Here is a 14,588-nt window from a genome sequence, read left to right on the forward strand (position 1 = left end):
TTTCTTTTTAAAGAAGGACAAATGTCATGTGATTTCACTTACATGGGGCACCTAGAATAGTCAAATTCAGAGACAGAAAGTAGAACAGAGGTTGCCAGGGGCTGGGGGAAGGAAGAATGAGGAGTTATTATTGAAGGGGTATGGCCAATATCACCAAGGAAATAGATGCTGGTTTGACTAGTTAGTGTTCACACTTTCACAACTCAACCTAATGTTTATTGGGCTAAAGATTATTTTATGTTTAGTTAAGACTTGTAATACAACAAAGGCTTAGCCTCCCAGCCTCGATGAATCTCTGGGATTTCTTAACCTCCTTTTGATTTTCTGGCATCATGGAAAGCCAATGTACACACAAATCAGTGTGAACACAATGACTGGCCAATGTACTTGGTGGTCTTTGGCAAACAAGAAGAGTGGGCATTAATGAATGATACTAGACAATTCTCTTCCCCCGCAAAGACTTGTGAACTTCAGATAGGAAACATCAGCTTATAGCAATTGTCAGACTCCCAGGTCAGCTCTGGAAAGAGCTCTAGAGTAAAGACGAAAGACGGGGTGTGTTCTGACTCCAGCTCACCTGTGCACTTGCCGGACGTTGGCAAACGGAGTGAGTCCTCTGGGCCTTTGCTTGCTCCTCTCTAAACCAGGGACTCCGTAGTGATCTCTAAAGTCCCTCAGTGATCATTCTGTGACCTGCACCCAATACCAGTCCAGGTGTACCACAGTCATGGTGTGGAGTACTACTCATAACTACATAGTTGAGAAACTTTCAAAGGAGATTTAATTGTACTAAGACTACAGTGTGACCAAATAAAATAATTAGACTGCTACATTTCTCTTTCTGGGATGATCTGCTGCTCGGGATGGGAGACTGAACATAGGATTTTATATATCAAAACAAAAACAAAACCGGCAGGCAGAACATACAAGAATCTTTGTACAAGGAAGCCTTCTTAACATCTACTCTTTTTATTTTTATTTTTTTTTGAGACAGAGTTTTGCTCTTGTTACCCAGGCTGGAGTGCAATGGCCTGATCTCGGCTCACCGCAACCTCTGCCTCCTGGGTTCAGGCAATTCTCCTGCCTCAGCCTCCCTAGTAGCTGGGATTACAGGCACGCGCCACTATGCCCAGCTAATTTTTTGTATTTTTAGTAGAGACGGGGTTTCACCATGTTGACCAGGATGGTCTCGATCTCTTGACCTTGTGATCCACCCGCCTCGGCCTCCCAAAGTGCTGGGATTACAGGCGTGAGCCACCGCGCCCAGCCCTACTCTTTCTTTTTAAACCGTCATCATGTTGTTCACTACCAAAAAATGGTGCCCCTCAGATTTTCTAATGACACTACCAATATGTAGAAAACAGAGGCAACACTTATGAGCCTCTTTTTTTTTTTTTTTTTTTTTTTTTTGAGACAGTTTCACTTTTGTTGCCCAGGCTGGAGTACAATGGCACAATCTCAGCTCACTACAACCTCTGCCTCCTGAGTTCAAGAAATTCACCTGCCTCAGCCTCCTGAGTAGCTGGGGTTACAGGAGCCCACCACCATACCCAGTTAATTTTTTTGTATTTTTGAAACTCTTATAAATGAAAGATCAAGATGATTGTTATACAGATGAGATACAGGGAAGCCTGAAGTAGGGGAAAAAAGGAAAACTTCTAAAATTCCTATCTGTTTTCATCTGAAAATTTGCCCTCAGAAATGAAAATAGTGAAAAATTACAAGTATCGTTTTATAAGTACGATGAGTTGCACGTGTTATTGTTAATTTTGTATGATGAAAACTACGTTTAACCTCAAATGTTCATACACTGCTGGCTGGCTATACTCTGCAAAAGGAATTATGAAAAAGATCTTCATAAAAAATGTCTTTAGTGCCAGCCAGTCCAGCCCTTTTGTGTGGAAAGGCACGAAACAGAACTCCCCAGTGCAAGAGCAAAGGGCATTTTTCTCTTCAGGGGACACAGTGATTTCCTCCAAGAAAGGGAAGAATGAATACCTGCTTTGATTCTGAGTTTCCGCTCATGGACTCTGATCTACACTGGTCCTTTTCCTCCACATTGTGCCTCAAGGGACTGGGAGTAGACTAGCCCTTGGCTCCAGCATCCTTTTATTCTTACAGAGATGAGAAACCAGGGACTCATTACCCTACTTTTTTTTGAAAGCCCAGGGCAAAGAAATGGATGACCTCATCTAGAGATTCTTGTATTGGAAAGAATCGGTCTCATGATAGTTTTATGAGAAGTTCAATCTACCCCAAGAGTTTGAAAGAAGCCATATTGTCTTATTAAAAGCAATGGTTCAAATCTATCTGAATTCAACATGAAACTATACTTTCGTTAAAAGAATATTTTAGGCCAGATGTGGTGGCTCACACCTATAATCCCAGCAGTTTGGGAGGCCAAGGCAGGCAGATTGCCTGAGGTCAGGAGTTCAAGACCAGCCTGGCCAATACAGTGAAACCCCATCTCTACTAAAAATACAAAAATTAGCCAGGTATGGTGGTAGGTGCCTGTAGTCCCAGCTACTGTGGAGGCTGAGGTGGGAAAATCACTTGACCCCAGGAGGCAGAGACTGCAGTGAGCCGAGATAGCACCACAGAACTCCAGGCTGGGCAACAGAGTGAAACCCTATCCAAAAAAAAAAAAGAATGTTTTATAAACTATGTCAGTCAAAACTAAATTATTTTTAGTCAGTATTGGCAATGAGCCTGCAGACCCTGTGAAGACATTACAAACTTTGCATGTACAGCAATTTGGAACTTATCTGCAAACTAATGAAGACATATCTTTTACTATCCCTTTTATTACCAAAGTGGGATGACCGACTGTATTACATGAAAGCCACAGAAGTCCTCTGCAGAGTCAGAGACTAACTGTCACTTACTTGCTATGATTGCGGGCATATTTCACTTACACGAGCCTCGATTTCAACAAGCTGAAAACGATGTCTACCTTCAAGGTGAGAAATGAATTAATATTCATAAAGTCCTCCCACTGTGCCCGGCACACCACATCTCCAGCAAGTGGCAGGGGCTTCATCATCACATCATCACTCCGTGGACCACATGATTTGAAAATGGTACCAAACTAAATTAAATGTGCAATAAAGTACAATAAAGATATCCAGATGTTTCCTGAGCACTTGAAGTCACCATTATTAATCCGATCAACGACTAGAGACACTTAAGTCCTAAGTGAAGAACAATGAAGAGGTCCTTCTGGTACTGATTCTATAACATTAACTAAGGGTTGTCTGGATATCACCCTTACGTAACAAAATATTACAAAGCAGTCAACCCCCAAATACTTCATTTTAAGACAGAAATGGCATCTGAAAATCAGAAGAAAAAAAATGTACCAAGTTCTTTCATAAGCAGACTATTATTCTTACCCTCAAATAACTAAAAATTATCTACTAAAACTATAGAAAACCATCTAAGTAGTCATGTCTTGGGTACACTTCTTTGGAGTCCAAATATGACACCACCAAGGGAATCCTCACAATGGGAAACAGTTGCCACGAGTGAAAAGAACACCGAGAATGCTCAGCTCAAACGCATACTTCTGTCTCTGCTCTGCCTAATAATAGCTGCTGGAGCTATTTACAGCCACTTAGGCCTCTGAGTCTCAGACGCCTCATGTATAACACCGCCTACTCTACAGGGTTGTTTCATAAATGAAAAATGAAATAATGATGATAAAGCTTTTTATCGTCTGTAACGTTTTATCATAACTGTTATCAGTTATGGTGGGTGCTGGAGCCTTCCTCCTGGTGAGAGCCAGTTGATACATTTTCAAGAATTTTGTGAGCCACTTGTTAAACCAGAAATAGCTGGAAATCAGCCACAGTGGGAGATTTACACTATGGAAATGGACAGAGCTTGCAAATCAGGACTTTTCTTCCTGGAGAACTGGTTCCTAAATGTTTAACAGCACACTATTGGTCCCATTCACTGTTGTAAATAGATACAAAGCTTCCTAGGCCTTCAGATGAGTGAGCAAACATTCACGGAAAAGGAATCTGCTATGAGGTGATATCTCAACCAGATTCTTAAAACATTCACTGTATGAGCAATGCAAGAAATAAGAGAGCATACTAAGGGATGATAATGGAAAAATACCACGTGACAGCAACCTCTTGTACACGCTGTGGTCTGAACTTGATACTGAATGGCTTCATCAAGTTGCATAATCACTAAGATCTACTACAATGTAAAGCAAGTTAAAAGATAAATGTTACTCATGATACAGTGGCTACTGTAGTGAAATCGAAAAGAAATAAATGTAAATAACTAAATAATAATTAGGCTCTGAGAAAAATTCAGTCAGATATGTCCTTTCTGAGAAAAAAACTTCCAAAATAACAACAAGCAAAAAGTAAAAAAAAAAAAAAAAAAACTTGTCAAAATCAATGACAGAGTCTGGGTTACAGGTGCGGTGGCTCACACCTGTAATCTCAGCACTTTGGGAGGATCGCTTGAGGCCAGGAGTTCAAGATGACCCTGGCTAATGTAGCAAGACCCTTTCTCTAATAAAAATAAATAAATAATAAAAACAATGACAGAAAAGGTTCTTAACCCCAAAATGTAAGAAACACTCCACCCGAAGAACACGCCCAATCATGTTTCATTGCCTCCTTGTTCGACAGATAACCAGTCCCACCCTGATAGATTTCAGTTCATACAATGGCATCATCACAGAGCCCAGATGAAGCTCCTGTCTCTGATGTTCTTCAAGGACTTTCCCCTGCCGACGTTCACAGGAACAGAAGAAAACTAAGTTAAAGACTTCTTTAGATAGAGGAAATCAAAAAAAGATTGTTGTTACCAATACCATTCGAATGCAAAAGTGCCCTTGGGGGAAAAAAAATTGATGAGGGACAGAATCATCTTCAGCTGCTTGGTCCAAAAATGCAGTCTGCAATTCTGCCAAACCCATCCCACACAGGACTCTGCTGGCACAGATTACTGTATGGCAAGAGGATGAAACTGGCTTAGAGTAGAAAGATTTGCCCCAACTCAAGGAATGAATCAGCGAGAGATAAAGGGTAGGGAAATGTGTCTCATTCAAGCCAAATTTCGGTTTGTGCCATGCAAAACTGAAGATAACAAAAAATGAGAAATGAGAGGAATGGAAAGTGCCTGATAGTGGTAAGTCTGAAGATAGAAATGAATAGACTCTGTAGTAGGCAAAAATATTATGACATGGGAGCCAGGAGGGAAAACATGTTGGCCTTTTACTTTCTTAAATTCTTCCCTGAGAATGTGGGTGTTTCATATCTGCTTAACTCTAAACACACACATGGAAAGACATTACACAAAATACTTTTTGATATATAGACTCTCTCTAATCCAAACATCTGAAGTATGCAATACTTCAAAATTCACTATTTTCTGAGCACCAAGATGATGAGCAAAGGAAATGCTGATGGGAGCATTCCGGATTTCGAATTTTTGGATTAGGGTTGCTCAACAGGTAAATAAGCAAATATTAAAAAAAAATAATCTAGATCTAAAGTACTTCTCGTCTCAAGCATTTTAGATAAGGGATACTCAACTTGCATTATTATGCTGAATGTGTCTTTGGCTTAGAGTATTGTCAGTTTTTCATAAACTAGAAAAATCAATCAGATGCCAAGGTTCTTTAAAGTTTTACAGATTTCTGGAATAAAACCCTAAACTATTTAGAGTTAATTTAGTTTGCAAACATGAAATTGTATGGAAGAAAAAGATACCACTCCATTTCTCAGTTTTTTCACCCTTGATTTCCAATTTTCTATGGTACGAGTACAAGATATCTACCTAAATCCACGTTAAAGCATTAAATTTAATCTCCTTCCATTACTAAGCCTTTTACAGAGTATGAAAGCCAGCAGCCACTTTGCCATGGGATCCCACATTCTCTCTGACCGACAAACTTTGAACTGCTGGCTCAGTAAGTGGACAGGAAAAAGAAGCCCCAACCGAAAGCTCGGCTCACTCACCCTCCAAGTCCTTAGTTTTCAACTAACATGAAATCTGGCAGAAGAGCCTGGGCTTCCTTAATCTCTGGCCCTCATGCTCTCCATCACCTACTGGTTTTCCTAAAATGAAAAACTCAGTCAAAATGCAAAAGAAAAGAGAAAGTGGTTACATAGAAATCCACTGTCAGAAAGAGCCAAAAGAGATTTTGATGCAACAGCAACAAAAAATTTTGAAGTAGGCATCAAATGGAGGTTACAGATAGAAGTCTGTGCACTCCCAAAGTTCATTTGTTAAAACCCTAACCCTCGGGCCGGGCGCGGTGGCTCAAGCCTGTAATCACAGCACTTTGGGAGGCCGAGGTGGGTGGATCACGAGGTCAACAGATCAAGACCATCCTGGTCAACATGGTGAAACCCCGTCTCAACTAAAAATACAAAAAATTAGCTGGGCATGGTAGTGCGTGCCTGTAATCCCAGCTACTCAGGAGGCTGAGGCAGGAGAATTGCCTGAACCCAGGAGGCGGAGGTTGCGGTGAGCCAAGATCGCTCCATTGCACTCCAGCCTGGGTAACAAGAGCAAAACTCTGTCTCAAAAAAAAAAAAAAACCTAACCCCCAAGGTGATGATATTAAGATGTAGGGCCTTTGGAAGGTGATTGGGTCATGAGGGTAGAATCTTCATGAGTGAAATTAGTCTCCTTACAAAAAGAGGTGCCAGAGAGCTCCTTGCTCCTTCCATAATGGGAGGACCTAATGAAAAGGCACCATTTATGAACCTGGAAACAGGCCCTTATCAGACACTGAATCTGCCACTGCCTTGATCCTGGACTTCCCAGCCTCCAGAACATGAGAGATACATTTCTGTTGTTTATGAGTCACTCAGTCTATGGCACTTTGTTACAGCAACCCAAATAGACTAAGACAACGAAGGTAAACAGAAAAGAAATAGAACAGGGTGGACAGAACTAGATCGCTGATGAAGAAAGGAGTGAAAATGTGTCAGATAGACATGAAGCACATTGCAGATCTTTTCTTTTTTGTTGAGAGGATTGTACAGGAAACTAGGTATTGTTTTATTGTTTGTTTATTTTTGAGACAGAGTTTCACTCTTGTTGCCCAGGCTGGAGTGCCTCAGCTCACCATAACCTCCACCTCCTGGGTTCAAGCAATTCTCCTGCCTCAGCCTCCCAAGTAGCTGGGCTTGATTACAGGCATGTGCCACCACACCTGGATAATTTTGTATTTTTTAGTAGAGACAGGGTTTCTCCATGTTGACCAGGCTGGTCTTGAACTCCTGAGTTCAGGTGATCCGCCCACCTCGGTCTCCCAAAGTGCTGAGATTACAGGTGTGAGCCACCGTGCCCGGCCTAGGTATTGTTTTTAAGCTGAATTCTCAGAACCAGAAATATGCTGGTTTCCAAAACAGGTTGATGAGATGCAGAAGACAGTGAGCTCAGACACCATTTCCTGGAGCCAGCTGAGGATGAGTGAGCACTCAAGAGTTATAGAGTATATTTTAAAATAAAAATTAGCTTCTGGATTTTGCAGACTTTTCCAGAATACTCTGACCAATCAATACCATTCACAAAGGTGACCCTGTAATTCATCAATGTCTTTCTTACATTTCCAGACCCCATCTCTGAGGTTTCCACTTTCCCTAGATACTCAGAGAAAGCTGGGAACCAAGCGGGAGTTATTAAAATACTAAGGCCAGGAGCAGAAAAGTACGGAATCTTCTACAGTACTCCCCAGAGTACTGAGGAAGAAACTTGGACTTTGCAACATCTTTTTTGAAAGTAAATAGAAAAAGGAAGATTGCAGGAATCGACTCCAAATTGCAGCCTTCAGTGGAACAACAAAAAAGGTCGTCTAATCCAGCGAGTGCGTGGAATAATAAGTAGGAAGGCTGAGAAAGAGTGGGGAGACGGAGGGAGACAGCACGAAACACAGACCAGAATGAAGACAAGCACCCTTGCCACCTCCAGAGGCAGGCAGAGTTTACAACGCAAGTTCAGAACAGTGCTCCCTCCTCGTAATAAGGCTTTCTATTCCAAAACGATCCACAGGAAATTAACCAGTTTTATTCACATGGAAGATTGATAATCAGCCCTAAATGAATGATAAATTGACTAGCCATTGGAATACCTGGAGAACTCTGAAAAACATGCTGAGTCCAGGCCCCCACCTTGGATCTAAGGCCCAGCAGGTGGCCCAGATGACCAGCCAGGGAAGAGAGCCACAGCTATAAAAAAGCGCCAACTTAACGTCTTGGAAGACAAAGCAAGAAATTCAGTGAGGCTACGTTTTATGGGGTAACTGAATTATTGATTGAGTTAGTAAAATCTATTTTGTTTTACTTTTTTGGTGAAACAACTAAACTGACACGAGTGGTTCTCCAGGCTCCATCTACAATTGTGTTGAGCCTGGCAAGCTGCTGGATGAATTTCCTGGCTGCAATGTAACCTGGACCTAGAGCGGCAAAAGTAGCTGATGTTCTCCTCCTATGCTCAAGCACCTTCAGGGGAATTGGACTACAAGGTGAGGTGGTGGCAGGAACTTAGGTTTCTCCTCTATACACCTTTTAGAAAATGCTTGGAAATCACAGCCACAGCAACCAACCAGCATTCTTGAATGCAGTAAGCGGCTGGATTCCCAGACACTGGTCCACATTCTTTCACAATGTGGCCCGTCTAGTTCTGACAATGAGAAATTGTGGCTGCATTTGGGCTGTGCCGATTCCAGAAGAAAGTCAAACAGACTTCAGCGAACTTCAAGATTCTCTGTAACACACAATCATACTTTTTTAAAGATTCTAATAATTCTAGCTTATTGTTTGCCTGTGTTGGTTATAAATTCCCAGCATCACAAAAAACATTTGACAAGGTCCGTGGAGAATACCTAGTATAACCCTAACTTTTGCTCTGAGGTGCTGAGGCCACGGTGTTTAAATGGTATGGCAGAGATCTGGGACAAAACCCATATGTCATGATTTCCAGGCCAGTGGCATCTCCACACACCTGGAGTTCCATCAATGACAATAATCCAGATAATCAAATATAAAAATTTCAAATCAGTTAAATAGATCAGCGTTTCCCTGTGCTAGACAGGCTATCAGTGTCAACACATGACTTTGAAATTTGTGAGAAAAGTAAGACTAGTACTTAAATTTCTGAAATAAATCTGTACTTGGAAAAGTGGGGCTGAAACTGGAGCCTGTAGTTCTGTGGGGTCCCCTAGAGCCCTCGCCTCTCTGTCATGACCAAAACTCACTGAGTGCCTTGACTGTTCTGTGACCCAGACAGCTGCAGGTTTTTCCCAGCAGGCTTGAACCCAAACCGGGGCCTTGAACATTCCCATGCATTGATAAAGGTATCTAAGTTTTTGCCCAAAACACTGAAAGAAACTGGCCCTGGCCCTGAGCCACATTCCTTAAAGCTTTATGTAAACTCCATCCCCCGAGCAACTTGCTGCGGACATTTCTAGGTGGAAGACCCCTTTACCCACCCGTCACAGGATTGCTGCAGCCCACTCTGCCTACGTTTCCCTAATGAATGCTTTGGCCTGATCACTCTGGCTTTTAGTGCTTCTTTATTCAGAATCTCAATAGACCCCATCTTAGGAAAGTTTGGGGCACTCCCTTGTGGGGACTTTCCTGCCACCACCTTTGGAGCAATTCCAATGACAGGTTCAGCAGGATGAAACAAGATCACAAAATGAAGCTTCGAGAGGACATAAAGGAAAATACCGCGACTTCAGTTCCCCGCTGAGCAGAACTGGAAACCATTATCATTGCAACCTGCTCACGCCGGGTAGGCAAGCTCTCTAGGCTGCCGCCACATAAAGAAATGGCAGGGGCAGGTTTTCCACTAGGAGGTCACACGCACAGGAGAACTACCCTGGAGCAGGCACATGAAAGAAAACCAATGCACGAGAACTAACTGGGCTGCAGTCGCTGAAAGCACCTAGAAGTAAGCACATCCTAAAAATAAATAAGACAGATTTCCACAATATCCATATTGTTTCAGCAAGTTTGATTTCAAACAGCATTTCATTACTAACTGCATTTTAACAGGCACCCTGAGAAGCAGCATAGGGGAAAGAGATGCTTAACTGCTCTCATGCTCCTGGATTTGCCACTTTCTTCCTGCCTCTTCATTGCAGTTTCTGCCCTGCATTTTACCATCCATATGCCACAGGATTCATTAAGTTCCAGTACACTGTGACACATAAATCTGCAATCCAACCAAGAGCTCATAAAGGTCACCATCCAAATTGGGCAACCCATCTCCCAACTGATCATTCTAGCAACTGATGAACTGTTTAGGCTTACACAGCTTGACAAACATTTGTATGAGTTTATGCTTGCTGAAGCCTTCGGCATATGCACATCAAGCCAGAAACAAAGCTAGAAGTGTCACTGCCGGATAGTCACCTGGAGAGTGGCAGCCACGACTCTCATGTTCAAAGTGCCATTCTAGGATCCAACCTTAAATAGTACGGTGGCTGTTTGATTTGGATATCATAAAATTAATGGCCTAACTAGCAATGAGAACCTTTTTTGGAATATGCACATGAACAGATTCAAGGAAGAAAGACGTGCCTAGGGTTTTTTCAGACTTTGAATCAAGTCCCAAATTAGAGACTTGCTTTTGGGGGCTGTGAAAATGGACCAACTGAAGAGAAAGCAGGAGGCTACCCTTTAGATATAATCACCCATAAAATCGCTTCATGGAAAGGAAAGTAAGTCATACTTAGGAAGGAGAAATCATACAGGACTTCTGGTTTATTTGTGTGAGTGACTCAAACCCTTAGGCTTCATGTTGTAAATGCAAGAAAAGGGACTGCTTCATGAAGTGAGTTCAAAAAGAGAAGTGGAATTTCAAGCTTGGGAAGGAGGATTGTTATTTGTGTGTTTTTCTTAATGACAATTAGGTTTGACTGCTTGCATCAAATGGGAAACATTCTATCACTGTGGATGAAATCACTTGAGCTCATTTATACTACATTATTTTTTTTAATATACTGTTTAATTGACAAAAATCATATGTATTTTTACATACAACATGTATTTTAAACACAACATGTTATTTTAAAATATCTATACATTGTATAGAAAGTTATTTAAATGAGACACTCTTTTGTGATTCTTTACAGTATAGTGTAAAGTGAAAAAAGACACCTAGAATAAAGTATAAGTTTTCAAAAGTGTCATTCACAAATTTAAGGATTTGCAAAGGATGCAGCATCAACATTGAAAACCACAATTTTCTTCAACTTTTTAAACTTCTTTTAAACTTCCACAAATAAATGTATTTCCTTACCTAGAATTTCTTATTTTCCCTTAGATATCTTCTTACATTAAATAATTATTGTACGGGCTGGCACAGTGGCTCATCTTTGTAATCCCAGCACTTTGGGAGGCCAAAGAGGGTAGAAAACCTGAAGTTGGGAGTTCAAGACCAGCCTGACCAAAATGGAGAAACCCATCTCTACTGAAAATACAAAATTAGCTGGGTGTCGTGGCCCATGCCTGTAATCCCAGCTACTCAGGAGACGGAGGCAAGAGACTCACTTGAACCCGGGAGGCGAAGGTTGACATGATCCTCATGCCATTGCACTCCAGCCTGGGCAACAAGAGCGAAACTTCATCTCCAAACAAAAAAACAAGAACCCAGTCAGTACCTGTTTCCATTCTACCCTCTCAGTTCAGAAGCATTTTCATGCTAGTACAGTCATGCACCACCTAACCACATTTTAGTCAACAACAGACGGTGAAGGTGATGATGGTCCCCTAAGATAATAATGCTATATTTTTACTGTACTTTTTCTGCTTAGATATGTTCAGGTATACAAATACCTATTGTGTGACATTGCCTACAGTATTCAGGACAGTCACATGCTGCACAGCTTTGTAGCCTAGGAGCAAGAGGCTATGCCATGTGGCCTAGGTGTGGGGTAGCAGGGTGCACCATGTAGGTTTGTGTAAGTACAATCTGTGATGTTCACACGACGATAAAATTGCCTAACGATGCATTTCTCATAACGTATCCCCATCGTTAAACAACGTACAACTGTATTTGATTATTTTTTCTATAAATATTTTTCTCTTCAGTTTTTTTAAAGGACAACAGGAGTTTATTAAAGTCTAAATATCTCCAGAAAGAATGCTAGAGGCAAATATCAGCAAAGCTATCTAGCAAGGCTTCGACACATCCTCAAGCAGGGTTACTCTTAAAAGCAGAAGAGCAGAATGCATTTGGTTCTGTTTAAAAATCAGATCCAAAGGGCATTCCCTAACAAACTGCAGTCTAATCTTTCGGAGTTGCTATAGGTTCAAATATTGGGTCCAAATCCATAGCTATATGGCATAATCCCTTGTCATTTAAGATGAGATTTGCACAGTAGGGAAACTTCAACTTAGTTAAAATTCTATTTCCTTTCCATGTTAAAAAAAATCCCTGACTGCCTTCTACTCATTATCATTTACAGTCTGACCCATGCATTCTTCTCTACCATCCCTCTCCCCAACTTTATCCCATATGGAAGATCGAATTGGCAACTATCTTCATTATCACAAAGCTGATGCACTCAGCCCCTGATATCAACGCCAGTTTAGGCAGAGAGGAAACCTCCATTGCAAAATAATTATGGCTGGTTGAAACTGTGAAGCCTGAGGAATTAGAGAATTAATTAACCACTCCTGCCTGACTTAAACAAGACCAGGAGCATGTCCTTCAAATGCTGACATCTAAATGCTTTACAAAACATTAGGAAAGTTAGTAATGATCCTGACTATCTCTTGGATCAATGCATATAAGAGCTGCACCTGATCTTACATCCTTCGTAGCCTTGCTGTGCTCACCCCCGTGAGTAGTCCTCCTACATCACGTTTACTTAGCAGTGCAAAGGGAAGTGAAACCAATGAATAGTTTTAGAGTTCTGAATCTAAAACCTGAGATAAATAAGCTCAGAAATAAAGATTCAGAGTAATCGAATCAATGAACAACTCCAAGTGTCACCTTCAGAGATTCTGAAATGAGATATCCCTCGTCTATTATAGAGGAAAGGTAAAATCAATTGAAACTTGTTTTTGTCAGTCAGGCCTTCGGAGATGAGCGGACTGGTGTTTAATCCCATGATACCCCTCACCGGCTGTGTGATTTTAAGCAAGTGACCAAACCTTTCAAAGCCTTGACTGAAAAACAGGAAGCCAGTACCTGTTCCCATTCTACCCTCTCGGTTCAGAAGCACTTTAATGCTAGTCCAGTCTCGCACCACCTAACCACATTTTAGTCAACAACAGACCGGCTAAGTGACGGTGGTCCCCTTCCATGACTGAAAAATAATATCCCTCCCTCACAGTGCTACTGCTGCTGTAGCAACAGAAGGTTCTGGACAGGCCCCACATCTCACAGGAGCCAGACCTCCTCCTAAGCAGCCACTCTTATGAAGGAGAGTGAGTGAGCCCTTGGTAAACCTCTCACCGTGTGCACCAAAGCTGTCCAGGTTAACACTTTGCTCCCTCCATTCCAAAAACAATGCTCCAATTTTATGTTCTAAGCCTTTAGTAAAACAGAGCTTCAGAAGAGTGGGGAACTCTGCCTCCTCAAATACTCATTCTTCCACTGGTCATGCTGCATTTCCACTCAGCTGAGCTGCGTGAAGACTAGCCACAGCCTGGCTGCCCTTCCATCCTCACTTCTCATGGCCCTTACACGTGAGCTGCTCTATTACGATGCATCACAGCCAACTCCTCTCCCCATCTCTGTCTCCGCCACAGCCTTAGCACCTGTAAAATGGGCACACCTGTGCTGGGGGAGCCCTCACTCTTCCTTCAGGTCTGCACTTGCACTTGAGGTGCAAAATGGTCTTATTTCCACCCAGTTCCGACAGGGGCGAACACCTTCCTGAGCCTGGGCTTGGCCACGCGAGCAATTCTACTCGGTTTCCTGCTGCTCAGGGCTGACTGTTCTATAGCACGTTTTGCAGCATATTTATCTTTTCCGTCCTGTGAGAGGAAGCTTCGTAGGTACGGGTAGTCGTCTGTACATTCAGGTTTCTCAAGGACATAAGAGTTGGAGAAAAGCAGCAAATTACTCTCTCAGAAGAGTGCTGTGAATCAACAGCCACCCATATAACACTGGATTCTTAAGCACTTGAAGTTGCCTTAGGAAAATACAGTTCAAAAACATACTCAGAAGCTCTTGTCATCCATATGCCACAGATGTGTAAGGATATTTGTGGTAACAACAACTAAGGTATAGATGAGAATGCATGGTAGGTGCAGAAGAAGCACTCAGTAAGCGCTCGTCCTGTGGAAGGCAGGTCCCCTTAAGAAGTCAGGGGCATGCCGACCTCTCCAGGCATGGGATCCTGGGAAGCACTGCTGCCCTTGCTACGACCTTCACACTCTGCCAGTGCTGGTTTCCCTGTAAGAGTGTCTGAGATGACTAGGTGACAGTGACAGCCTAAGGAAATCCAAAATTAAAACAATGAGCTATTTGTGTTCCCACTTCTACTGATGATGGCCAAACAGACAGCAGACAGCCAAAGCCTCGGACTTTTCCAAAAGGAAGAGCTATCAGAACAAGTAAAAATAAAAAATAAACCAAAGACATACCCTTTA

At 42.0% G+C, this 14,588-nt stretch overlaps 1 protein-coding gene across 18 annotated transcripts in view; it reads right to left on the reverse strand.

The window, feature by feature from the left end:
• Positions 1–14,588, reverse strand: part of DISC1 (DISC1 scaffold protein) — a 371,616-nt gene that overhangs the window by 157,351 nt on the left and 199,677 nt on the right. The window contains exon 10 of one of the 18 annotated variants that reach the window (XM_054248130.2): positions 1–14,588. This exon is cut by the window's right edge and continues 19,671 nt beyond it. The exons of the other annotated variants lie outside the window; for them this stretch is intronic. The gene's annotated coding sequence lies outside the window, so the exon portion shown is untranslated. 18 annotated transcript variants of the gene reach the window in all.

This window comes from Callithrix jacchus, chromosome 19 (assembly GCF_049354715.1).
Source record: "Callithrix jacchus isolate 240 chromosome 19, calJac240_pri, whole genome shotgun sequence".
NCBI classification, from domain to species: domain Eukaryota; kingdom Metazoa; phylum Chordata; class Mammalia; order Primates; family Cebidae; genus Callithrix; species Callithrix jacchus.